This window comes from Corythoichthys intestinalis, chromosome 6, assembly GCF_030265065.1.
Source record: "Corythoichthys intestinalis isolate RoL2023-P3 chromosome 6, ASM3026506v1, whole genome shotgun sequence".
In the NCBI taxonomy this organism is placed as follows: Eukaryota; Metazoa; Chordata; class Actinopteri; order Syngnathiformes; family Syngnathidae; genus Corythoichthys; species Corythoichthys intestinalis.
Window position 1 is genome coordinate 9,583,034 of NC_080400.1, and position 24,325 is coordinate 9,607,358.

Genomic DNA, 24,325 nt, shown 5'->3' on the forward strand with positions numbered 1-24,325 from the left:
AGTTGAATTTATTTTTTGGCTTTTGACCTCAATAGTGAAATTGTAAATTAATTGTATGACAACTGTCTTATTATCCCCTTATAATTATATATTTTCAGGTAGTTCATTCACAACGTCTGAGTGTATGTTGTCGGCGATTAGCCTAGCAATGATCTTAATTGTGGTTGTCAGCCCAAAACCCTCTAAATATATATTAAATGCATCTTACCAGATATAAAATGACTACTACATAATCTGTGGTAATCGTTTGGAGCCCAGTTTTCTCGTCGAATTGCAGCAGCCCATCTCGCTCTCTCCTCTCCGGGTCTCTCGGAATCCGGTAGAATTTCAAGTTTCTCCGTCTATCTTCTCTGTTATTGCAACCGACCGCCATACACGCCTTCACCATTTTGATTATTAATGTTAACGAGCAGAAAAACACGCCATAATAGGAGAAATTTACGTAGCGGCAATGCATCAACAGTGACGAGTTGACGGACAATATGGCGCGGGGGCGTGGTTGTGACGTCATGTGAGTAGGGTCTATTGCCTCTTTTAACTTTCTTCTTCTTCTTCACACCGAACATACAGTAAAATACACAACAGCACACCCTGTGGCGAAACAATGTAGTAGAGTTCCAATCAGTCATACAATAACGCTCAACAGCTGATTAACAGCAAAAGCATGTCATGTTCGTCATATAAATAATGATTTCTGGAGTTAATCCCACATACTTCAGAATTAATATTATAACATGTTGAGAAAATACTACATAATACAGATTCTACACTAAGAATAGCTTTCAAATGACACTCTTCATGACAAATATGATTGGCAATGACTTATTATTAGGATTATTATACTACTATTATTTATAGTAGTATACTATAATAATATTGCTAGAATTTTTTTTTTAAAGAATTGTTTTGAATAATGTTGGAAAGGCAAAGTCAGTGTTCTGAATCTGTTTACGTTCCATCCTTTTGCACTAGTAAATGCTATTAGCATTGAACGTCATTGTTTATTTGTGATTAATTATTGTTATTTACATGATTATTTGTGCTTTAATAAAGAATTTAAGTGTTCCAAAATAGTTTTGTGAATTAATAAGCGTCAACAAAAATTTCATTACTAAATTAGTAAAAAAAAAAAAAGAAAATTATTAGATTAGTCGATTAATCATAAAACTAGTCGGCTGACTAATCAGGACAAAATTTGTCGTTTAGGACAGGCCTAGTGTACCAGAACATATTCCTCCACACCCTTCTCACCTTTTTAACCCCTGACCCATGAAGAAAAGCCCCTGGATATGTTCGCCTTAGGCCCCAAAATTCCCAAGTCCGCCACTGGTCGTGTTTGTCCACTCACGAGCAAAAAGAGCGTGCAGCAGGGGATATGATGTTTCATTTGATGGTAAAAAAGAAGTTAACATTTCCCCAGAGATGTTGGAGGTTAGTAGCAACCTTTATGTGCTCTTAAAGTGGATAAAAATAGTGAAAAATACCACAAAAAATGGCTGAAAATCATGTCTGCCTTGATGCGAAATAACGTCCCCTGCGCCTCCAAGTGTGTTGGGAAAGAAAGTCGTCACTTAATGTCCTTTTCGCCATTGTTCGCTCTCAAGTTTTCCCGCTACCCCAATTATAACCCGCCCCACACATTGCCCACCTCCACCTTGTTTTTCTTCAGTTGTATTTTCCCTTGGCAAACCAGCTCGTTACATTACCGCCAAATAGTGGATTTAATCATGAAGGAGTTTGTCAGAGAAAATGTGGTTTTCATGTTTCCTATCCTGATAAAAGTCATTTTATTTTTTTATTTATTTTTGTTTATTGTGTTTTATTTATTAGGAGAAATCAGCAAACAGGAAGGTGTTACGGGGGGACAGAAAGGAAGGAAGCAGACAGAAGAGGAGAAGAACAAACAACAATAGGAAATACATTACTACATGCCTATGCGACCTATGAACAGAGTGTTGCTATTGTTGGCTAATTATACAGTGCTGGCCAAAAGTATTGGCACCCCTGCAATTCTTTCAGATAATGCTCAATTTTTTCCCAGAAAATGATTGCAATTACAAATGCTTTGGTAGTAATATCTTCATTTATTTTGCTTGTAATGAAAAAACACAAAAGAGAATGAAAAAAAAATTAAATCATTATCCTTTTACACAAAACTCCAAAAATGGGCCGGACAAAAGTATTGGCATCCTTTGAAAAATCACGTGATGCCTCTCTAATTTGTGTAATTAACAGCACCTGTTACTTACCTGTGGCACATAACCGGTGGTGGCAATAACTTAAATCAAACTTGCAGCCAGACTCAACCTCTGTCCTGTGTCCACGTGTTCACCGCATTGAGCATGAAGAAAAGACAGAAGACCAAAGAACTGTCTGAGGACTAGAGAAGCAAAACTGTGAGGAAGCATGGGCAATCTCAAGGCTACAAGTCCATTGCCAAAGACCTGAATGTTCCTGAATGTCTACCATGCGCAGTGTCATCAATAAGTGTAAAGCCCATGGAACTGTGGCTAACCTCCCTAGATGTGGACAGAAAAGAAAAATTGATGAGAAATTTCAAAGAAAAATTGTGCGAATGGTGGATAAAGAACCTCGACTAACATCCAAACAAGTTCAAGCTGTCCTGCAGTCCGAGGTCACAACAGTGTTAACTAGAGATGTCCGATCACGTCATTTTCAAAGTATCGGAATTGGCAAAAAAATATCGGACATGCCTTTTTTTAATATATATATATATATATATATATATATATACATTAATTAAATCGTTTTCTAATTGTATTTAACGTTACAGACATAATATGTTACACTCATCCAGAGTCTTAAGTTTAGGCTTAAGATAGGGTTATCAAATTTATCCCGATAACGGCGGTAATTAATTTTTTAAAAAATGTATCACGTTAAAATAGTTAATGCAATTAATGCATGCGCTGCACGACCCCCTCACGCATTGTCGCGCACAATCTGTAATGGCACCGTTTTACCTATTTAGAGAGCTAAAAGGCAGCGTAAAATGAGTTGAGTGAATTTTGGCAGCCTTAAGAGCCTTTTTTTAATTGGCTAAAGCCTTACATTCCCTCTCCCTACGATTAGAAATATCGTGGGAAGCAATGTGGGGAAGCAAGGTAGCAATTGATATTTTTCTTAACACCCTAGTATGTTATTTCCCAACGCAGAGAAGATATACAGTGGGGAGAACAAGTATTTGATACACTGCCACTGGGGAAATCCATTGGCAGTGTATCAAATACTTGTTCTCCCCACTGTATCAATTGGTAGCACTACGCACAGTCATCCATCATGCATTTGGGCATGGCCACAGTATCATTTACTGAAAGCTCAACAAATACACTAGATGGCAATATTTAGTCACAATATACAAAGTCACAAGTCTTTCTATCCGTGGATCCCTCTCACAGAAAGAATGTTAATAATGTAAATGCCATCTTGAGGATTTATTGTCATAATAAACAAATACAGTACTTATGTACTGTATGTTAAATGTATATATTTGTCCGAGTTTTATTCATTTTTTTCTTAATGCATTGCCAAAATGTATATGATCGGGAAAAATTATCGGGTATGATTGGAATTGAATCGGGAGCAAAAAAAAAAGCAATCGGGAAATATCGGGATCGGCAGATACTCAAACTAAAATGATCGAGATCGGATCGGGAGCAAAAAAACATGATCGGAACAAGTGTTAACCCGTACTATCAGTCAGCGTCTGAATGAAAAGGGACTCTATGGTAGGATACCCTGGAAGACCCCACTTCTGACCCAGAGACATAAAAAAGCCAGGCCTGAGTTTGCCAAAACTTACCCGAAAAAGCCAAAAACGTTTTGGAAGAATATTCTCTGGTCAAATGAGACAAAAGTAGAGCTTTTTGGGAAAGGCATCAACATAGAGTTTACAGGAAAAAACAAGGACTTTAAAGAAAAGAAGACGGTCCTTACAGTCAAAAATGGCGGAGGTTCCCTGATGTTATGGGGTTGCTTCGCTGCCTCTGGTACTAGACGTCTTGACCGTGTGCATGGCATTATGAAGTCTGAAGACTGCCAACATATTTTGCAGCATATTGTAGGGCCCAGTGTGAGAAAGCTGGGTCTCCCTCAGAGGTCATGGGTCTTACAGCAGGACAATGACCCAAAACACACTTCAAATAGGACTAGAAAATGGTTTGAGAGAAAGGACTAGAGACTTTTAAGGTGGCCAGCAATGATTCCAGACCTGAAACCCATAGAACACCTGTGGAGGGATCTGAAAATGGCAGTTTGGAGAAGGCACCCTTCAAATCCCAGAGACCTGGAGCAGTTGGCCAAAGAAGAATGGTCTAAAATTCCAGCAGAGCACTGTAAGAAACTCATTAATGGATACTAGAAGTGGTTGTTTGCAGTTATTTTGTGTAAAGGTTGTGCTACCAAGTATTTGGCTGAGGGTACCAATACTTTTGTCTGGAGCATTTTTGGAGTTTTCTGTAAAATGATAATGATTTAAAAAAAAAAAAAAAAAAAAAAAAAAAAAAAAAAAAAAAAGCATTTTCTTTTGTGTTATTTTTCCTTACAAGCAAAATACGGTGGGGCAAATAAGTATTTTGTTAAATACTAATTGTGCAAGTTCTCCCACTTGAAAATATTAGAGAGGCCTGTAATTGTCAACATGGGTAAATCTCAACCATGAGGGACAGAATGTGGGAAAAAAAAAAAACAGAATATCACACTGTTTGTTTTTTAAAGAAATTATTTGCAAATCATGGTGGAAAATAAGTATTTGGTCAATACCAAAAGTTCATTTCAATACTTTGTTATGTACTCTTTGAAATGCTTCTTACGAAACCACTCCTTTGTTGCCCTGGCTGTGTGTTTGGGATCATTGTCATGCTGAAAGACCCAGCCACGTCTCATCTTCAATGCCCTTGCTGATGGACGGAGATTTTCACTCAAAATCTCTCGATACATGGCCCCATTCATTCTTTCCTTTACACCCATAAGTCGTCCTGGTCCCTTTGCAGAAAAACAGCCCCAAACCATGATGTTTCCACCCCCATGCTTCACAGTGGGTATGGTGTACTTCGGATGCAATTCAGTATTCTTTCTCCTCCAAACACGAGAACCTGTGTTTCAATCAAAAAGTTCTATTTTGGTTTCATCTGACCATAACACATTCTCCCAGTCCTCTTCTGGATCATCTAAATGCTCTCTAGCGAACCGCCGACGGGCCTGGACGTGTACTGGCTTCAGCAGGGGGACACATCTGGCAGTGCAGGATTTGAGTCCCTGGCGGTGCATTGTGTTACTGATAGTAGCCTTTGTTACTGTGGTCCCAGCTCTCGGTAGGTCATTCACTTGGCCCCCCCGGTGTGGTTCTGGGATTTTAGCTCACCGTTCTTGTTATCATTTTGACGCCACGGGGTGAGATCTTGCATGGAGTCCCAGATCGAGGGAGATTATCACTGGTCTTGTATGTCTTCCATTTTCTAATAATTGCTCCCACAGTTGATTTCTTTACACCAAGCGTTTTACCTTTTGCAGATTCAGTATTCCCAGCCTGGTGCAGGTCTACAATTTTGTCTCTGGTGTCCTTCGACAGCTCTTTGGTCTTGGCCATAGTGGAGTTTGGGGACAGGTGTCTTTTATACCGATAATGAGTTAAAACACGTGCCATTAATATAGGTAACGAGTTGAGCCTCGTTAGACCTTGTTAGACCTCTTTGACAGTCAGAAATGTTTGTTTGTAGGTGACCAAATATATATTTTCCACTCTATTTTGGAAATAAATTCTTTAAAAATCAAACAATGTGATTTTCAGTTTTTTTGTCCACATTCTGTCTCTCATGGTTGAGGTTTACCCATGTTGACAGGTACAGGCCTCTCTAATCTTTTCGAGTAGGAGAACTTGCACAATTGGTTGTTGACTAAATACTTATTTGCCCCACTGTAAATGAAGATATTACTACCAAAGCATTTATAATTGCAAATCATTTTCTGGGAGAAATTGATCATTATCTGACAGAATTGCAGGGGTGCCAATACTTTTGGCCAGCACTGTATATACTTGTGGACACCAAGTGGGAGGACAGAGAGCTGAGGAGAAAGAGGAGGGAAGGTGAGTCAAAGGGAGATGTAATGGGTAATGCAGGAGAATGCCGAGACACTGTCCGTTCCCAACTAAAAAATGCAATTTCTGGAGAAGCTTCCTGTTAATTGTAGGGCATTTAGGAATCACTTCCGATTATCTTGGGTCATTTCTTTTTGATTTAGGGGCATTATGGGTCACTTCCTGTTGATTTTGGGACACATGTCACTTTCTCTTAATTATGGAACATTTCCAAGCATTCCTGTTGATATTCGGTCACTTCATATTGTGTGAAGGCCATTTCAGAGTCTTTGTCTGTAGGATTTTTTGGAAGGATTTCCAGGTCGTTTCTTGTTGATATTGGGCGACCCCCGGTTGTTTCGGGGTGATTTGCGTTGATATCATGTCATTATTGTAGTTTTGGTGGCACATACGTGTCAATCGCGTTAATTTTTGGTCATTTCAGTTCAGTTTATCTTCTTTATGGGACATTTCCAAGTACTTCTTATTGTTATTGCACCATTTCACACGGTATTTTAAGCATTTGATGTCACTTGCTCTTAATTATGGAAAATGTATGCCCTTCTTGTTGATTTTAAGTCATTTTCTATTGTATTGGAGGCATTCAAGAGTGTTTTACTGTAGTTTTGGGGCATTTCCAAGTCATTTCATACTGTTTCGGGGTCATTTTTGTTGATATCAGTTCACTTTTTGTAGTTTTGTTGGCATTTACTGTAGATATCACTCCCTGTTAATATCGGGGATTATTATATATATATATTATATATTATAGATACTATATATATTTCAGATCACTTTCTCTTAATTATAGAACATTTCCAAGTATGTCCTGTTGACATTATGTCAATTCCTATGATATTCGGAGCAATTCAGAGTCACTTTATGTCGTATTGGGGTAACGTCCTGTTGTTGTTGGGGCATTACCACATCACGTCCTGTTGTTTTTTGAGACGTATTCGGATCACATATACGCGTATTGGTGTCTCGGAGTATTCATTCATCAACTCGAGTCTATTTTGTTTTTCAATGGAACTTTGTGGTTAAACTTGTGCTCACCGTTGACACGTGTCAAACACCTGGCTTGAGGAAGACTCCGAACCGTAGCGGTGACCGAGATGATCTTGAAATCACGGTCCACCTGAGTACCCCCGCTCAGAGATGAGGCTGTCACTCAGCTGTCGATTATACACGTCCGCCGAAAGTGTGACAAAGCCAACGTCCCATGTGGCGCCCGTTTGCGCCGCCGCGTCCTTGACCAAAGTCGAGCGAGCCAGTGAGCCGGACCACGCGATTCTGCACTTGCAAGTCTGTGGATTTTAAATCCTTGCCAAAAGGAGATTAGGGAATACGATTAGTAGATGTTGTCAGACGCAAGTACTTTTAAAATCTGTGTTTTGACTATGTTTGTATTTTTGGGAAGTTGGAATTGAGACATAAGCCCTTTTGGTGTGTGTGTGTGTGTGTGTTTGACATCGGCCATTGACGGCTTAGATGTTCAATCCATTTTGATTAAGAGGTGCCAGCAACGTTGATTGCATGAGTTAAAAAAACAACAACATTATGATGTTAAAGTTATTATTCATTCATTACACAGTGGGGTAAATACGTATTTAGTCAACCACCAATTGTGCAAGTTCTCCTACTTGAAAAGATTAGAGAGGCCTGTAATTGTCAACATGGGTAAACCTCAACCATGAGAGACAGAATTTGGAAAAAAAAAAAAAAAAAAAAAAAAAAGAATATCACATTGTTTGATTCTTACAGATTGTATTTCCAAATCAGAGTGGAAGATAAGTATTTTGTGTCCTACAAACAAGCAAGATTTATGACCGTCAAAGAGGTCTAATTTCTTCTAACGAGGTCTAACGAGGCTCCACTCGTTACCTGTATTAATGGCACCTGTTTCAACTCATTATCGGTATAAAAGACACCTGTCCACAGTGCAGTCACACTCCAAACTCCACTATGGCCAAGACCAAAGAGCTGTTGAAGGACACCAAAGACAACATTGTAGAGCTGCACCAGGCTGGGAAGACTGAATCTGCAATAGGTAAAACGCTTGGTGTAAAGAAATCAACTGTTGGAGCAATAATTAGAAAATGGAAGACATACAAGACCAGTGATAATCTCCCTCGATCTGGGGCTCCATGCAAGATCTCACCCCGTGGCGTCAAAATGATAACAAGAACAGTGAGCAAAATTCCCAGAACCACACGGGGGTACCTAGCAGAGGTTGCGCTAGACATTTTCGTTGTCTGTCATTTTGACTGACAGGGTCATAAAAATCCGGTCATAATCTATTTTTACCCGTCACTTAAATTTTTAAAATGATAATGATGACATATTCAATAGTATTTAGTTTTCATTCATTTTTAATTAATATTGTAACGCTTGCTTGGCGGCGAAAAATTAGACACGGAAGTCGTGGTATTTTTCTCCCTCTTTTTACTCTGCTTACCGCCAACAACACCAACAAAACAACAACTCCACCCCCAAAGAAAAAGAGGCAACTATATAGACCCCAATCACCAACGTCACATAATGATCTTAATTGTGGTTGTCAGCCCAAAATGTTCTAAATATATATTAAATGCATCTTACCAGGTATAAAATGACTACTACATAGTCTGTGGTGATCGTTTGGTGCCCAGATTTCTTGTCAAATTACAGCAGTCCATCTCGCTCTCCTCTTCGGGTCTCTCAGAATACGGTAGAACTTCAAGTCTCTCCGTCTATCTTCTCTGTTATTGCAACCAACCGCCACACACGCCTTCACCATTTTGATTATTAACGTTAACGAGCAGAAAAACACGCCGTAATAGGAGGCATGTACGTAGCGGTAATGTGTAAACACGACAAGCTGACACACAATATGGCGGCTCCAGTCAGGGGGGGCGGAGTTGTGACGTCATGTGATTGGGGTCTATACACAGGCGGCAATCTAGTCCACTAACTGGATGACACGCTGGCACACCGGGTGCACCAATAAGAACCTCGCGTTGATGTGTCAATCACGGTGCCACCGCCAGACCCTGGTGACGCTACAATATTCTGACAGAATAGCCAACGACGTCATGCATTAAGAGAGACAATAGCTAATTAATGTGCTCACTCGCCACCCTGTGGTCTGGGGTGTGAATTGCAACCTGTCAAAATGACGGACGGACTTCAGTTTTTTCCGTCACCGTTTTTAAAAAACTGGTCAACGACGGAAAATATTCGGTTAACGGGACCCCTTGTACCTAGTGAATGAACTACAGAAAGCTGGGACCACGGTAACAAAGGCTACTTTCATTAACACAATGCGCCGCCAGAGACTCAAATCCTGCACTGCCAGACGTGTCCCCCTGCTAAAGCCAGTACACGTCCAGGCCTGTCAGCGGTTCGCTAGAGAGCATTTGGATGATCCAGAAGAGGACTGGGAGAATGTGTTATGGTCAGATGAAACCAAAATAGAACTTTTTGGTAGAAACACAGGTTCTCGTGTTTGGAGGAGAAAGAATACTGAATTGCATCCGAAGAACACCATACCCACTGTGAAGCATGGGGGTGGAAACATCATGCTTTGGGGCTATTTTTCTGCAAAGGGACCAGGACGACTGATCTGTGTAAAGGAAAGAATGAATGGGGCCACGTATCGAGAGATTTTGAGTGAAAATCTCCTTCCATCTGGAAGGGCATTGAAGATGAGACGTGGCTGGGTCTTTCAGCATGACAATGATCCCAAACACACAGCCAGGGCAACAAAGGAGTGGATTCGTAAGAAGCATTTCAAGGCCCTGCAGTGGCATAGCCAGTCTCCAGATCTCAACCCCATAGACAATCTTTGGAGGGAGTTGAAAGTCCGTGTTGCCCAACAACAGCCCCGAAACATCACTGCTCTCGAGGAGATCTGCATGGAGGAATGGGCCAAAATACCAGCAACAGTGTGTGAAAAGCTTGTGAAGAGTTACAGAAAACGTTTGGCCTCCGTTATTGCCAACAAAGGGTACATAACAAAGTATTGAGATGAACTTTTGGTATTGACCAAATACTTATTTTCCACCATGATTTGCAAATAAATTCTTTAAAAATCAAATGACGTGATTTTGTTTTTTTTTTCCACATTCTGTCTCTCATGGTTGGGGTTTACCCATGTTGACAATTACAGACCTCTCTAATATTTTCAAGTGGGAGAACTTTCACAATCAGTGGTTGACTAAATACTTATTTGCCCACTATATGTATTTTCATAGACTTCTTAATATATTGATGGGATACGGGGCGCGGGGCCAATTCATAGGGGGCCTTTCTCCGTCAAAGCTGACCAAGTGAAAACACAGACAAAAAGATTTTTACGTTTAAAATTCTTGGGAAGAAAACTTAAATCTTAAATCCCTGAATTCTTTATAGACATGGACGTAAAATAGTCTCGATTCTTGATTAAAAGCAAAAAACGGGAAGTTAGCATTTATTTTATGTAAATATGTCGAATGTGCTGGTAGTCTTTAAGCCACTGTGGCGCCGCCTTATCACCACAAAGAGATTTTTACATTGAAAATTTTTGTGAATAAATGATTAAATCCCTGAATTCGTTATAGATATGGATGTAAAACAGTCTCGATTCTTGGTTAAAAGCAAAAGAAAACGGGCAGTTAGCATTTATTTTATATAAATATGTCGAATGTGCTGGTAGTCTTTAAGCCACTGTGGCGCCGCCTTATCACCACAAAGAGCTTTTTACGTTTAAAATTCTTGTGAATAAATGTTTAAATCCCTGAATTCTTTGTAGATATGGACATAAAACAGTCTCGATTCTTGGTTAAAAGCAAAAAAAAAAAAAAAAAAGGGGCAGTTACCATTTATTTTACGTAAATATGTCGAATGTGCTGCTAGATTTTAAGCCACTGTGGCGCCACCTTATCACCACAAAGAGAATTTTACGTTGAAAATATTTGTGAATAAATGATTAAATCCCTGAATTCGTTATAAATATGGATGTAAAACAGTCTCGATTCTTGGTTAAAAGCAAAAAAAAAAAAAAAACCGGCAGTTAGCATTTATTTTATATAAATATGTCGAATGTGCTGGTAGTCTTTAAGCCACTGTGGCGCCGCCTTATCACCACAAAGAGCTTTTTACGTTTAAAATTCTTGTGAAGAAATGCTAAAATCCCTGAATTCTTTGTAGATATGGACATAAAACAGTCTCGATTCTTGGTTAAGAGCAAAAAAAAAACCAAAACGGGCAGTTAGCATTTATTTTACGTAAATATTGCGAATTCCAATGAACGCCACTGCTGTAGCGACTAATTTCTCCCATTGATTTTTTTTTCACAACGTTTCAAAATGAATGCATGGTACAAAAAACATAATAACTCCCTTGAATCCTCGAACAAATCACTCCTGAGAATATCCTTCCTGTTTGTATGCCAAGGGCGAAGGTTTGCATAGGGACGGTAGGGACATAACACTACCAACTTTTCAGGATGCTCAAATTGTCCCCACCAACATTTAAGCAACCTTATTTGCATTATATAATGAGTTCAATTACATAGATGATTTAGATTGTCTTCCCATTTGTTGTACGGATAGAATTGAACCTACCATTAGTAAGTGAATTATTTTCATTATGTTCCGACTTACATTTACCCCTTTTCACTTGCTGAATGTGCAAGTTCATTTTTGTTCCTCAAACGCACGTTTGATTGGCTGATGACTTGACCCCCCCCAACCACGCACGCACTTACAGTCCTAACAGAAATACAATGCAATACAATAAATAAAACAAACAAAATAACGTAAAAAGACGTCAATGTTGTGGAGGTGGGGAGCACACCACTAGTTTTGCTACTGAAAGTCTGACCTGCATCAGAGTTAGCATAACATTAAACTTTGTGAATTTGCTAACCTGAAAAAATCGAGAAAGAAGCTGCTTAGAGAGAAGCGTCCTCCTGTATGTGTTTTCTACGTTAACGTTAATTAAACTGAGTGAAATGTAGTGATTCGAGGTTAACCCCCTTCTCCCCAATTTGAATTTTTATTTTATTTATGTTATCTTCAAGCAGCCCGAAGGAGCTTTAATTTTTTTGTTGAGTTTGGCTGTGCTTGTGGACAAAAGCAGTAGTGTTTTACCTGAAGGAAGGCTCCATTTTCTTTTATTTTTTTCTTTTTGTTATTCCCTAAGAAGTTTGTTCAGTTATATTTAATCTCTTTATTGAGACAGACAATGTTGTGGTCTTAAGACAAATCTTTATTTTTTTTAATTCCTAGATAGTTAGAGATTATTAACAAGTGTGGTTTTATTGTGTATTGTAATGTAATTTACATTATGTTCAAATATTGAACATTTAAATTTGGTAATAAAATACAGACATTCATTCTGGAAATTTTCAAAATGTTTATTTAGTAGTTAAAAAAAAAAAAAAAATGTTTGAATCGAACGGTGTATTACCTGAACCAATACATATGAATGTTAGTATAGTAAGTATGTAGTATGCAATTCAATCAAGATTTATTTTGCATTGTTCATTTAGCCTATCAATGAATTAGGTTCATATTTGTGAGAAATGTAACCCTGACACCCATTCACACAATGTGTTTGGTCTTATTAATGTCTCATTCTATTATATACATTATATATCACCAATGTTGAGACCAAAACTACGCCCTTGTTGTATGCGGTACAGCTTTCGTACGTTTCAAGCTAAATCCGGCGTTAGATCGCTGCGTGTGTGTGTTTGAGAATAACTCCTCTTGATGGTGGGTGTGGGCAGGCCCCCTACTTGAAGGCGTGGCGCAGTGTCTGAGAGAGTTGACACGTCAATATAATTATGAAGCCCGTGGTATTTTTGGGGAGGACATTTATCACAGTCAATGGTCTGAAACATGATCATCATTTCGTTTTTTTTTTTTTTTTTTTTTTAGTTTTTTTTCCTATTTTATTTTTATTTCATATACCGTATTTTTCGGACTATAAGTCGCAGTTGTTTTTCATAGTTTGGTTGGGAGTGCGACTTATACTCCAGAGCGACTTATGTGTGAAATTATAAACAAATTATCATATTATTTCACGTTATTTTGGTGTTTTGGAGTGAGAGTGATGGTTTGGTAAACTTGTTAGCATGTTCTATATGCTATAGTTATCTGAATAATTCTTAATAGTTATGTTACGTTAACATACCAGCCACGTTCGCAGTTCGTAGTTCATGCATCACGTAACATTATCATACAGTACACTTATTCAACATGTTGTTCTCCATTGTATTTTCATTTTAAATTGCCTTTCAAGATGACACATTTTTTCTATGTGTTGGATTTTATCAAGTAAATTTCCCACCAAAATGCGACTTATACTCCGGTGCGACTTATAATAGTTTTTTTCCTCTTCGTTGGGCATTTTATGGCTGGTGTGACTTATACTCAGGCGCGACTTATAGTCCGAAAAATATGGTACTTCTTTTTTTAAATTTTGTATTTGTTCCCATATCTTTTATAATTTTAGTTTTTATTGTGTTGAATTTAAAATAGTTATTTTAATTTTCTTTTTCTATTCATTCCATTTTTTAATTTACTTTGAAAATGTTATTTACTTATTATTTTACCTTATGTTGTCATATTCTTTTTTCCCCAGATGTCTTTTAAATTGAATTATTTGAATTATATTAATTTTAAATTGTAAACTTAAGTTTATAACTTCACATATGAGTTTTGAAACATCTGAAACATGATCATGAAATTAAAAAAAAACAAAATGCATAAAATACTCTAATGTGGTACTGCATTTGTACTTTATTACTAGCCACCACTGTCCACTCTGTAGCTGTGAAAGTCAGTGACACCACATTGATTTCCATCCTCAACAGGAAACAGGAAGAAAAAGCATTAATGAGAATCGATGCTCCTTTTTTCCTCAGCTTGAGGGCTAAATAAATGATAGCAATTAGCGAAACACAGATGTATCCCTTAAGCGAGGCTTTTAACCCTCGGGGTCCTTTCAATGAACATAACAAAAGGGCAATTTTGCACGACTTTAATCATCGCAAGTTTTGCTTTCAATAAACAATTCTCAAGCAGGTGTAAAATCGGGAGGATTTTCATTAAAATAATGTAACCAGTTCATCTAGCGAATTGTCTTCGAAGTTTATATAGGGGATAAGGAACTTAATTTACTTACAGGTAGTCCCCGGGTTACGAATAAGTTCCGTTACTACGCTGGCGATGTAACTTGAATTTCCCCGTAAGTCAGAATTAACCCTTTAAGTTCCTCTAAATCTCACAATAACTATCCAAAAAGTCCAAAAGCATTGTATTTTGTGTAATGATGGGGGATACGCTGCCATCTGGTGGCAGTGTTGTGTCTGCCTGGCCTGTCGCCTTGTATGAATGAGGAGCAGACTCAGGCTATGTCTACACTAGGACAGATAATTTTTTCCAGGGTATTTTCCTGACTATTTTTATACCTGTCCACACTTCGTTTAAGGTGCGTTTAAGGGCCCCCCTGCTTCTGCAAGGTACGCCTGCATTTGCGCAAACTACGCATGCATAAAAAGGAGAAGCCTCATGTGTTACGTCATCGCCCGCGTGGTTTACCTCTGAACCGGAAACTCATTCCTCACCCGTGGCAAATTTCGAAATTACTACACCTTCTAGACCAGGGGTGTCCAAAACTTTTTGCAAAGGGGGCCAGATTTGGTGAGGTAAACATGTGGGGGGCCGACCTTGGCTGACGTCCTTTATGTTGAATAATATATTTAAGCAAATTTTAGCGAGCCATTATGTGTGTCACATTTGCTTTATTATTTTTTTTTTAATTAATAATTTCAACAATCTCGCAAGTAGCCTTTGTGGCTAAGCTTTCGACTCTCGGGCTCTTGTGAAACACTGCTGCTGTAACATTAAACTAGCTTCAAGTTGCTTCAATTTCTCGCTACGTATCTTCCCTGTAATCTTGTCATACATGTCAGCGTGTCTTGTTTGGTAAAATCGCCATACATTGAACGCTTTAAAAACAGCAACTGTCTCTTTGCAAATGAGGCAAACACAGTTGTTGCATATTTTAGTAAAGAAAAAGTCCAATTTCCACCTATCCTTGAAGCGTCGGCCGTCACAGTCAACTTTTTTTTGTTGATTGTCACCATTTTAGAAAATTGTGAGCAAAAGGTCACACGGGGTAATATTGCTTAGAGTGATGTTGCATTTTAGTGGGTAAATGAGGAGCAGCATTTAGTGTGTAAGCTACCTCATATGCTAGTAGCAGTACTGCTGACCAATTTATTAAGTCTGTGTGCGGGCTAGACGTGTATGATTTTATGACAGAGGCTGGGGGCCGGATGAAATTTGACCATGGGCCGCATTTGGCCCCCGGGCCGGACTTTGGTCATGTCTGTTCTAGACTGTCATTATTTTGTGATCACTGTTTTTTCCGTGATCGGAATCGAACGCATCATGCAGGAGCGAGAGTGGAAGGGAGAGCACGCTCGGCTTTTACGAGCAGGATTTGCCGAGCCAAGTTGTGATTGAAAAAATCTTTATAAAACAACGAAAGCCTGACATTATTTAGGACGTTACAATCGATGCTCAGTTGCGCTCTCACCACTTGGAAAATAACAAATAGAAGCATATGTTGTGGCGCTGGGTATATTTCCTGGAAGCCGCAATCAGGCTGCTTGTGCATAAAAGTGGCGATCCTGGAAGTGGCAACAGTTTTGACAGGCAGAAATGTCTTGGAAAAAAAACTGATCGTGCGCCTCTTTGACTGGGGGTACCATGCAGGTCACTTTTTGGGGTTTAATTTTCCTCTATGCATTTTTATATACAGTGCTCATGTTCTGTCGGCATTGAGTTGGGAGGGGCCAGCCCCGCAACTGGCTAACTCGGGAAACGAGCTCGATAAAAAACGCTCATCTCCACCTCATCCGCGATGGGAGGACCCCAAATGAGAACTGAATTGAAGCATATTATTGAGACGTAGTTTGAAGGTTCAAGAAAAATGTGTGGAAAAGAAAACAGGAGCAGGAATAATACATCGTGATCGTTCACCTCCATTGTTTACATGCTGTCATGCCGTACTAAAAACAGCGACGGTATGACATCCCTTCCTGAATATCTGGATGTTGTACGGAGACCGCAGTCCATAATAGGCGGCGCGTAGACGGCGGGTATCATTACCCGCCTACGTTATCCGTCTAACAACTAATCCGGATAACAGGCATACTAGTGTGGCCGACATGTCGTATAGTCCAACTAATTACACGTCTAAGGCCATTATCGGTCCTAGTGTAGACATAGCTTCAGTCAGACATCTGACATGGATTAAGGATAGTTGTACTCTGGTTTTGCCTACATCAGGCTGTAAGTTGTTTCAGCTAATATACATTATATACAAATACGTTAGCATTTGTAGCATTTAAGCTAGCGGATGTTTGTTATGCAAATGAGGCTAATTTAATCTACTAAATTTACATATTGATCAGACTAGATGAAGGTTTGAAACCCAATTGTCTTGTGTCAAGTGATTTTTTTTTTTTTTTAAATGCATGTCGTTTTGAACATAAGCGTACATATGTGTGTTACAGCTTTACAAACTGTCAAAAAAGAGTCACCCCCAAGGTGCTGGTGCGAAGTTTCTTTTGACACAGACCTAGTTCCACCGCCAGAAAAAGGGATTCAAATTATCGACTTTTAAAACACATTTATCTTTAATGTTTAAAAATGATGAAACAGCATTTTAAAAGACATTAAAAATATCAAGTAGTTTCAGAGGTCTCTGTTCTGGCCTTGGTACCCTCAGTACTTGTCTGTTTTGTTACTGGCAGCCGTTCTTTTGCTGGTGGCGTCCTCTGGGCCGCTCCATGCATCCGTTGTGGAGTCCTCCGGGCCGCTCCATCGGTCCGTGGCGGCGTCTCCCGGGCAGCACCCTGCGTCCGTGGCAGCATCCTTTGGACCACTCCATGCATCTGTGATACTGGCTTTCGGGCCGCTCCTCGCTGTGGCGGTGCCATTCGGGCCGCTCCTTGCCCTACTGACATCCATGCCAACGTCAGTCCAGCTCCAGGTGCCCAGGCACGCACACACTCACAATCATGCCTCCTGCCTCTGACTCACTTCCTCCTGTTTGCTATTCCTCTGTTGCGTCCCTTTTTTTGTTGGGTTTTGTGTTGGTTCCCCCCTAGTGTGTTTCTGTGATTGCCCATTGATTTCATCTGTTGTGCCTGCTCCTAGTGTATCCACCAAACTGCATCCTTCTGTGTCACCCATCTGTTCCTTGTTGTCTCGTTACCCCTCGTCTCTGTGTGTATATAAGCTCCCAGTTTCTTTTCACTCCTTGCTGCATCAATGTCAAAGTCGATGTCCTGTCCCTCAGATAAAGTAAGTTTTGTTTGAACATTGCCTTTTTGATCTCCAGTGCTTTTTGTTGCACGTTGTGTTTTTGTTAGTTTTGTTAGTTATTAAAACGTTTTTTTGAGTTCACCGCCAGCTGCCTTGCCGCATTTTGTTTCCCTGCATTTGGGTCCACACCACCAGCCTGCCCGCATTTCCCTGACTCTTTTTGGGCGTCTGGCCTCTCTTAAAAACAAAAACGGTCACAACCAATCATCTCTGGGGTGGTCCCTCACTCAATCCTTATTTCCCCCAATTGACAACAGTCAAACACTAATACCAGGCAATAATACTGTATATATTTGTAAAACCACTAAAATGACTAACCCAGATAAAAATCACAGTTCTAAAAATCAACCATTAAAACATATAATGGCAGTTTAAATCCATATGAAAACAGGTCCCATTTTGAAATTTTTCACTGTTTGCAGAGATTGAGGGGGCTGAGGTGTCTGCGACGCCGACGGCACTAACCATGCCTTCCGCACCGCCAGCGATCGCATCTGTGTCACCGACGCAAATGGAAAGCTTCCGTCAGGCTCCCAGGATTAATCGCAGTTTGGCCATCTGCCCTCTGGGGCCTCGCCGGCAGCTCCCGCAAGGGATTTTGCTGTGCCGGTGAGTGAAAACACTTTCATATTTGCGGCTCTGCGGGGGAGGAAGTGATTTGTCCTGAGGGAAGTCTTTGCAGACTGATGCTCAATAATACTGCAGTCTGCGCTCAAGGCGCTGCAACATGCAACTCTTTGGAAATGTGCAGGGGAGCATGCGTCAATGGCAGGGAGTGAGTTAAGAGTACGGGTAGTCCCTGGGTTACGAACGAGTTCCGTTCCTACGCTGGCGATGTAACTCCAATTTCTGCATAAATCGGAATTAACCCTTTAAGTACCCCTAAATACCCCGCAAATCTCAAAATAACTATCCTTAAAACATGTATTATACGTGATTGCACCGGCCTCGCCAAGACGTTGGTGCTACAGCGGTATGAAGAAATATCTGAACCTGTAGGAATTTCTCACATTTCTGCATAAAACCACAATCAAATGTGATCTGATCTTTGTCAAAATCACGAAGATGTAAAAACAGTGTCTGCTTTAATTAAAATCACCCACTTATAGGTTTTCATATTTTAATTAGGATAGCATGCAAACAGTGACAGAAGGGGGGGAAATAAGTAAGTGAACCGTCTGCCTAAGATGACTAGAAGTGCAATTAAAACCATTTTTTTACCAAACAATTTAAGTCAGGTGTGTGCCCAATCACTCATGTGTGGTTTAAAGCTGCCCTGCCCATTATAAAACACACACCTGGTAAGACTTGACTTGATGAGAAGCATTGTCTGATGTGCATCATGGCTCGGTCAAAATAGCTGCGATCAAGGATTGTTGATTATATAAAGCTGGAAAAGGATACAAAACCATCTTTAAAAGTCTGCATGTTCACCAATCAACAGTCAGAGAAGTTGTCTACAAATGGAGAGTTTGGCACTGTTGCTTCTCTCCCAAGGAGTGGCCATCCACTAAATGGCGCCAAGAGGTTCAGTGCAGAATACTCAGAGAGGTAAAAAAAAAACCAAAAAAACCCTAGAGTGTCAGCTAAAGACTTACATAAATCACTGCCACAGTCCAATATCTCTGTGCACACATCAATTATATGTAAAACAATGGCCAAGAATGGTGTTCACGGGAAGACTCCAAGGAGGAAGCCAGTGCTGTCTAAAAAAAATAAACAAACTTGTCGTTACCCTGGTTTAGCACGAGCATTGCAGCCGTAAACATACCAATGACAGCACGTAGGTTCAAACACTCGAAAGTGTGTCTTCACTTCACGAGGAAAAATTACAACAAAGCGACTTGCAGTCATTGCAAGGTGGAGATAACTGCATCGGGAGGGAATGCGACTGCACTGTCCTCACCGAGACGCTAAGGCCCAGTCCTGGCTATACAGCTAGCTAAACTCCCAAATGACGATGCAGAAGACGTTGGTATAATTTGCTGACTTGATTCAACCATCACTTGAAGAGTGAAACTAAAATTAGAAATGAAACAAATTAATTTCGTCCCCAATCACAAACAGGTTCGCATCAACGTAAATCAGCGATGATTAGCTGCTAATACAGTAATAACACAAACGGTTAGAATTGGTTCGCTAGCATTAACACAAAGTTCAAACCACTACACAACTGGATTTAAGTGTCCGATCGCGAGTGGAAACACACAACAACAACACAAAAGATGATACATACAGAAGTTGGCTGTGTAGATATTTTACAAAGACTAACAAAGAACGTAGTCTCGTAGCAGTTTTTCCCTCTCTCACTAACTCACTTGGATGCTTTGTAGCTGCACTTCTTCGCGTGAGGAAGCGCAAGGGCGCCCCCACTTGAGCGTGAAAGCACCATAAAAACTAAAAGGCATGCATTTCAATATAATGGTAAATAATACACTTTAACACATATTGCCAAAGGCAGAACAACAACCTATATCCCAATATATACCAATATTTTTTATTTCTATTAGAAAAATGTTTCAGTAAAACGCTACACATTCTTGTGTATTTGCCACTTATTGCCACAGTTAACATTGAGGCTTTGGGGCTCTTTTGACCTCGTTGTGAGTTTGTAAGCTTGTGACTTCTGATTAAACAAACTCGATGCCAATCAAAACGTTTGTTCTTCTTTTTCCCCAAATTAGAATCGATAAGAGAATCGATAAAGAATCGAATCGTTAAGCAATATCGATAATGGAATAATTAGGGAATTCCCATCCCTAGTTATGACTGCGGTCAAACCCACCTCCTGCGTAAAAGCCGAGTTCAAGCTAGGCACTAATGATAATGCACAGCTACACTGCTGCCGTCCTGCCTGCCGCTCTTGCTCTTTGCTCACATAATTGCTGCATGAATTCTGATTTGGGAGACTTGTCACATTCTGGAAAACTGTGGCCCAAATCGGATTTAAACCACATACGAAAGTGACCCAGATTGGATTTGACGGGGTCCACTTCTATGCGACTTGTCCCGTTAGGCCGTCAACTTAATGCCTCACTAGAATTGGAAAAACACGGGGGAAAAAAAGAAAAAATAAATCGGATTCATGCATTAAGACCTGCAGTCTGAACCTAGCCTGAGATAGAATGATAAACCTGAGGGGCTATTTGAGAGGATATGATTTTATAATAGATTGTTTAGTTAATGATCGAGGGTTGATTGAATATGTGCTTGATTGATTGAATATTTGCCTGTGCTCATACATACCTAATACATACATAATACATATTGCCATATTTTTTCTTATTGATATAACCAGTAAATGATTATTGCTTGCTATACTAGGTTGTAGTATAATGTTTAAGTGTTATAAAGAGTAAAGAGGGTCGGGATGACAACTGCCTCGCTTCATGGCCGCATCATTGCGTAACTAGACCTTCCGGGACATCTTCAGCATCTGACGTCTAGACTTTCGTCTAGACTCTCGAAGACATCATCCATTCGAGGACATCTTCCATGGCCGCAGCGTTGCATAACTGAAGTGTCTGGGTCATTCTGACCACTTTATTTAAGTGCCTTTGCTTACACACGTGTATTTAGTTAGTTCCGCCTACATGCTCACACAAGGTCAATCAAAATCACATGGGTGTCTCCAGCTTGCTTTCCCCCTCCCTTTAGGGCAGCACATTTCTGTGTTAGGAAAAGCCCCTAATAAAAGAAAGAGCAAGGAGTTTAGTTTAGATCAATTTTGGTGACTAAGCAGCGTAATCTAGCATTTCACTGTCTAGTCCCTCCTTGCTCTCCTTGGCCAAGAAAACTGAGTGTCTTCTCTCCTTATTTTTGGGTAATTTTACGAATGTCTACCTAAGGATCTATTTTTTAACTTGACATAGATTTTAAAGGGAACCTCGAACTTATAGACTTGGAGTCTCTAATAAGCCAGTTGTTCTCTTTTACTGAAATAAGTTATCAGAAACACATTAATAAATGTCATTGATTTGAAAATCTTTTATATTTAGTAAATGTTTTGACCTACGGAGGGCGTCATGTTTTAAGCGTGCAATAGACTCTCAGGTTGATGACGTAGATTGTTACTGTCACTCGACGAATACTACCGAGTTACGGCAATTCCCTTTACGCAGCAAGCAGTGCTTAATTTGTAAATCATAAGGTGCCGGAACGCAAAGTACATATGACAGCGCAGTGATGACGAGACGGGCACAGGTCCCGGAATATAAGCAGAAATGGTGCTGAAACAACATACAAATGCACACTTGCCAAGCTGTGGGACTTATACGCCTCAATTCAGATAATAATAATAATAATACGACATTGTACTTCTAGAGCGCTTTTCAAGCAACACAAAGACGGAAAGGAAGCGTGGTGTTGACTTTTACTATGGTTCGGAGTTGAAAGCACCGCTAACCAAAAGTTCAGATTGGAAACAACATGCAATTCTTGTGATATGTTGTGTAAATGAATCTCTGCATCTTATTATTTTATCCCCGCAACCCGACCCCGGAGCAAGCGGAAGATGATGGATGGATTGCTGGACATTTTTTAAAAACGTTTTTATATTGTAGCATCACCGGGGCTGTCATCGGCACGGTAATTTATGCGTCAATGTGGGGCTCCTATTGGTGCGCCAGCACGCCGCTCCGATTGGTGGACTGCATAGCCGCCCGCCAGTGACTTGTTGTTTGTTTTGCATTAGGGTGGCGGAAAGAAGAATAAAATGAGGGGGTAAAAAGTGTCAAGGTTCCTATGTTATTTTTGCTGCCAAGCTTTCACTTAGCAAGCGTTACAATTCAAAGCAACTGTTTTCCGTGCAGCCCAAATGCTTGATGAAAAGTTTGGGCAACCATGACTATAGAGTGGTGGTTTCCAGTGTTATGTAATGGGTGCTCCGTTCGGCAATGCACAGTGATTCGTGGCGCTATTTATTGTAGAGGGCGCTAGCGTAGCAAGTGACGATGATGATTTCATCGCCTCACATTGTCCTCCACGTCGCCCGGCATAATATTATCATTAATATTTACACTCAAAAGGTGCAGGATCGGACTAAATTAGTCCCGGAACGCGTGGAGTCCAAAATCAAGAGGTACCGGAACATGTTGCGGCATGATCCGGCACAAATTAACCCCTGTGTCCAATATATGCGCTCATCAGTTAAAACCAGCAAGTAGGCACTATTTGTGTTTTATTGAGTCTTTTATTACCTTTTCATTGCCTCAAAATACTTTTCGTATGTGTTTCCCTCTCATAGTTTTAAGCATTGTGTTGTGGTAGCTTTAAAGCAGATTGCTGATCTGTTGACCACATTAGTCACATAGCATATTTGAATCACCCTTATTTGATATTACTACATTTAAGTATTTTCTTAAGGCATCTTTAGTATGTTCTGTCTGTATGCATCTAAACAAAACAAGCTGAAAGTTCACGGTAGTACTTTGGGTGTCAAATTCGCCTCATGTAGACGTTTCGCTGGTGTAGCACATTTTGGCAGAACACCGTTTTTTTCCCTCCTACTCTCGTCTCATTTCATCGCGTCTTTCCTGTTCATTTCAGTGGCGCCTCCAGGGGGCTATAAATTGGTTGGCCACCCCACTGGCCACCCCGCTTGCCAGTATATCGTTAGATTGTTGTAGCATCGGTTATGCATTTCATCCCAAATGAATGCATTTATTTTGTTTTGTGAAATGTAGGACTGTCAAATTTGTCGCATTAACGGGCGGTAATTGATTTTTTTTTTATTAATCACGTGAACATATTTATTGCAATTAACGCATTCGCAGTACGACTCATTCACGCATTGCTGCAAACAGCCTACAATGGCACTGTTTTACTTATACACAGAGGTAAGAGGCAGTGTCAAGCGAGTGGAGTAGATACAAGCATTCAATGGGGACGTGCTTTTAAGTGTGGGAAGCGACGTGGGAAAGAATGACAGGAGTTGATCTTTTTCTTAACACCCTGTAGTGTACCCAACGCAGAGAAAATATAGCATTTACAGCCACCACACACAGTCATGGTTGCACCACTTCCCATCATGCATTTGGGCAGAACAGTTAGGTCGCTACAGTATCATTTACTGAAAGCTCAACAAATACACTAGATGGCAATATTTAGTCACAATATACAAAGTCACATTTATCCATTAAGAATTACAAGTCTTTCTATCCGTGGATCCCTTTCACAGAAAGAATGTTAATAATGTTAATGCCATCTTGTGGATTTATTGTTATAATAAAAAAATACAGTACTTATGTACAGTATGTTGAATGTTTATATCCGTCTTGTCTTGTCTTTCCATTCCAACAATAATTTACAGAAAAACATGGCATATTTTAGAGATGGTTTGAATTGCGATTAATTATGATTAATTAATTTTTAAGCTGTGATTAACTCGATTAAAAATTTTAATCGTTTGACTGCCCTAGTTAAATGTACACCATATGCCCAATATACAGTATACTGTACATAACACAATAAAACAGAATTGTTGTGGAACTCAAAATGTTGACTGGACAGTTATGGACTATGCATATGAAATCATTAGTAAATCAAATATTACACAATACACCAAAGTATATCAGTAGCCATGTCCTTAAGTCTTTCTGATAGTTTTCGACCTGACCTTTTTACTGCAATAATATAATGAAAACCTGAAATTATGGCTTTTATTTTTGGCCACCCCAAGATTTTAAGTGGCCCCATCTGGCCACCCCTATGAAAAATTTCTGGAGGCGCCACGGGTTCATTTTGCATTTGATGCTCGTTTTGTTGAAATATCGACAGCGCTGTCATGCTCCTTAATGTTCCTCTCGGGTTCAAATTGAAAGGGTTGAACAGATGATATGTTTATGTCGCTAGAGTCACA